Source organism: Poecilia reticulata, chromosome 16 (assembly GCF_904066995.2).
Source record: "Poecilia reticulata chromosome 16, P_reticulata-male-v2, whole genome shotgun sequence".
Classification (NCBI taxonomy): domain Eukaryota; kingdom Metazoa; phylum Chordata; class Actinopteri; order Cyprinodontiformes; family Poeciliidae; genus Poecilia; species Poecilia reticulata.
In genome coordinates, this window is record NC_088845.1 from 9,283,387 (window position 1) to 9,288,038 (window position 4,652).

The 4,652-nt window shown below is 38.0% G+C and overlaps 1 long non-coding RNA gene across 1 annotated transcript; it reads left to right on the forward strand.

Annotated features, from left to right (window-relative positions):
- The first annotated feature begins 3,212 nt into the window (after positions 1-3,212).
- Positions 3,213-4,112, forward strand: LOC103477812 (uncharacterized). The gene is made up of 2 exons (XR_535700.2): positions 3,213-3,802; positions 3,882-4,112. It is a non-coding gene; the product is annotated as an uncharacterized LOC103477812 (long non-coding RNA).
- Positions 4,113-4,652: the final 540 nt, after the last annotated feature.

Consider the following 4,652-nt stretch of genomic DNA (forward strand, 5'->3'; position numbering starts at 1 on the left):
CACTGAGGCCTAAAGGCCATTTTTGCTGACATCAATGCAATTCACCACAAGCAAAAAAAAAAAAAAAAAAAAAAGGATGGGGTTTAATTGTGGGAATTATTATGCTCTATTTTCCTCCATGCTACATTAGATATTGTCAGATATCCAGTCAGAAGCAGAATAAATCTGTCCAACTGAGGGAAACCGTTAACACCTCACAGACACATTCCCTTGAAATGACAAGTGGGCACCATGACACACCAAAGTGGTGCAGCAGGTGAGCCAAATCATTAGATTAGGCAGATTTATGGCTTCATGAAACTTGTTATTACCCACGGTGTGCTCCACTGATGTTTAGCGTGATGTCTTTATGAGCAGGCCGGTGTTCACCTTGCCCTGACAGATACTGTGTGGTGATTAGAATATTATAGACTTCATTTAACTCATTTTTCGGGTCAGAAAACCAGATGCCTGTCTTGGCATTTAAAAAGCATTTGCTTGAAGTAATATCCTACATGAAAACATAATCCCTCAAGCAGGTTTCCCCCCCGTTTACTAGCAGTGTGTTTTATTTTAGCGTTTTTTTTTTTCTTGGTTTAAAACACTTGGTATGTCTAAAACGTTTCAACAAAGGAGCAACATAATTCTAAGGTCAGCATGTGAACTAGGGGGCTCCTTTGGCTGCAGCCCTTTCGGTGAACTATGATGAACCATCATTTTTTTACGAAAATTCAGTCAGCAGCTTATAAAATCAAGAAATAAATCCAATGTTTGTCAAAATTAGATATACTCACAGATTATTAATTATGCAAATCAAAAACTACATACTGTATCTTACACTTTCAACACAGGTTAAAAGGAGAAATTGTATCTATAAATGAACATTCAAAATGTTACCTGACTAATTAAAGATCCTATATTTAAAAAATATATATTTTCTTTAGACTCAGAGACTTAAAACAAATCAACAGTTTATTATTGTAGTCATACTGTCTCATGATAGGAAATTTTGCAACCATCTCATTGGACATAAGACAGTACTCACATTCATGCCATAAACACGTGCACCATCATATCCACTAAATGTTGCAGGGTGAAACACCTTGCCACTAAAAGAGGACTGAACAATTATATTTTCCACTCAGTCTCAGTGCTCCATTGCCATTGCATTGTCATTGCTTTTGGCAACGGAGCACAGTGTGTTGCAAGTGAATGATAGAAAAGTAGCAGTTTAAAGCACTCATGAGCTCTAGCTTTAAAGATTGGAGGATGTTTTGTGATCTTTTTTATGTTTGTTTTGCCTTGTAGCAAATTATGCTGATGTGCTTTTTTATTAGCTTTTTTTTTAACTTGTGTTTTCTGATGACAATACCTCAGTTTAGTTGCTATGGGTTTCTTAAAAGTGCAAAAATGTCAAAAGCTCAATCAAAAAAGGTTTACCTAATAATGCAATACTGGTACCAAGTTATCCCATATTTCCCATAATAAATAGCGTCTTCTAGAATTCCCTCTAGAATTTACACATATATATTTATTTTTGTTGTTATTTTATTGTTTTTGTTTTTTTAGCTGACTGTACAATTAACTTGAATATGAAATGAGTAAGAAAGCCACAAGACGCATACAGCACATCATTTCATGCATATCTGAAGTTTTTTAATCCTATACATTTGTTTGCTCTACATAATAATTTATTTACAGACACATATTTTACCATCTTTGTGGCTAGTGGTTCATTCCTAAGGGTATTTCTTCTGCTCAGAAGAGCTACCAGGATGGATCACTGAGGCTTAATTTAACACTACAAACAATGGAAAACAGTCGCAAATAACGGCAGCCATTACAAGCTTATCAGGCTGAGCAGGGATTACAAGGGAAATGAATCATTAACACTATTGCCACTTGAATGAGGCTAAAGCATGATTGGCAGGATGAAAGCTGGGTGTTAGACGGGGTGAAAGGAAATGGGTGGAGCTGTAGTTTGATATCCACTGAAGCGGGTATCATTATCGGATGAAAGCTCCAGGACGCTGAGCCAAAATGACCCTCAGTGTTTGAGTATAAGGCAGAGAAGTGGGAAAGAATAGATGAGAGAAAATTAAAGCAAGCAAGATTGAGCATAGTTTAAGCTCGGTGCCGACCATGCTTGGGTGAATAAGAGATACACCAATATCAGATTAAAAGTCCATGATCCTGCTCACAAACACAATATGCTCCCTGCAAGAGTTGAGCTGCAATTTTGATTTCTCTTTCTGTTTCTTTACTGCTTTTGCAGAGAGACATTGGTACATACAAGACAGAGTGCTCCACATCCCCAGAGTCCCCTCACCCAGTATGACACCAGGTAGATTTTAATAGTTTTATGGAAAATAGTGAGATGCCATGCTGGTGAAGGGGATTCTGGGTCATGGAGGGATTTGTTAAGCTATTACAGTGTCTGGAGCAGGGCCCTTATCGGCACCTGCCAAGTCTTTGGCGGACCCAGTGGGATTGTAGTGACCCTGGTGGAAGTAATGGATATTAGAAAATCTTCACGCTGTGAGGAACAGGTGAAAGAGCAGGGAGAAAAGCAGTGAGGGAAGAGAAATGGACAGAACATCAAGGACACAACACCGGGATGTAGAAACACTAAACTAAGCCATGGGCTTCAACTCTATCATCAAGAAGAGTTGTCAAAAAATTAGCAAGAGATTTAAATTGATGTTATCTAATCAGAATTTTGAAAATACGAATTCTAAAAATAAAAAAATAAACTGTAATTTGTCTTTAATTATGCAAGTTTCTTCTTTTTTGTATACTACACACAGCAAGCACATTGTTTTACACTGCCCACTAAAGACTTAATAAAAGTTAGGTTTATGAAAGCACGGGAAACGATGTCTGCCAATCCTACAAAAAGTTTGAGAAATAATCGCCATCTTTTATAGGGAAAAAGTTATGCACAATTAACTTTCTGTACATCCATTTTGGTCTCTACCGCTTCTGCAAACAGTCCAAAGCGCTAAAAGAAATCTAGCCATTTTCTGGTAATAAGTCAATGTTTATTGGTGTCTAGAAAATGAGACATTTCATGAATCTTCCAATTGTAAAGTCACAATGAGCAAGTACAGCTCCTCACCTAGCAACCCAGGCAAAATTAGGTGATATGCATTTTTATTACAGAAACGTATTCTGTATAATATATTTGTAGAAGCATAGTTATTCAGAAAATGTTACTTTTGTTTACAGGATGACGTTATTTTCCAAACCAGAGGTAATAAAAAAGTATTGTTTTTCTAAATATGTCGGTCATAAAAAGTATAGTTATTATTTCCTGGGTTGATGCTATATTTGTTTTTTCATGTTAGAAAAAAGTAAACCCCAGCTCTACTTCATTTTTTCTAATAGATATATATGGTTTTGCCGTTTTGAGTGTCCTACTGGTAGACCGGAAGCCAGAAGAAAAACTGCCATGCAGATGGGATTTTTTCATGCTGTTGTATAGCGGACCATACTTCTGGCCTGAAAACTGTATATCCAAGTCACATTATGGTTGGATGGCTGCTCTTTGTTTCTGGACTACAGATGAGTTTAGAAATGCGTGGCATCACGAGAACCAGCTGAACTGTGTTTCCAGGACTGAGCTCATATCAGTATGCTAAGCTAAGCTAGCGCCGAAGCTAACGCTACTGCGTTTGATCTGATGATTAGGCTGAGCGGAGCCAGGCTGTTGACGCCTGTGGATCATCACTCACTCACCTGCGTTCAGGAGGGCGAGGAAGAGAGATTCTTCATGCACACAGCTGCTGTTTAACCCATGGGCAGGAGAGTTACCTTCAGACTGGTAAGATTACTGTTTTTCATTGTGTTTAAAGGGATTTCTTGTAGTGATGCCTCTGTCGCTAACGTTTTGGCTCTTACAGGCGCTCTTGTGCGAAATACTGATCCTCTCTGAAAATCTGTTTCCCCTGTGTCGGGGAGCGCGAACTGCAGCCAGAGAGGCGGATCCCACAATTTTCACGGCCCATTTGTTCGATTCCTTGGTAAAACAACTTGCATAATCATGCCAAGGTTGTAACATTCAGTTGAATCGGCAACTGCTGTTAAAAACAATAACACATTTGTAAAAATAAATATGTGCAGAGGTCTTCCTACATAGTTTTAAGTTGTTTTCTTATTCGCCTAGATCGGTATTTTTTCCAACGTTTGTCACTTAAGCCTGACACAAAAGTCAGTCACCACACATGGTTCTCCAACACGTTGTATATTTATAATTTTTTATAGCTAATATAAGAGGATGGAAACTAGCTGATAGCAGGGCAAAAGATGAGAGTGTAGGCTTTCTGGAAAATCATATTCTAATGTAAAATATGACAGATGACTCGCAACAACCATTAAGAATTTTGAAACATTTGGTCTTTATTTGCCAAAGGGGGAAACCAAATATTTCAGCAGTCTGAAATAATCTGTTCCCCTGTTCAGCAATTACAAAATAAAGTTTATGATAGCTAGGACAATAGAAGAGAAATAATGCATGCAAAGCACTGGCAACATGCTGACTAACACGAGTTTGATGTTAATGCATTTTTTTATCTTGACCTTGGAACCTTTAGCAGTGTACAACAGAGTTTAGATTTATAGCCAGAGCCCGACCCAAAATTCGGACTGGGTTGGGTTCAGGCTTCTGCAGCGCA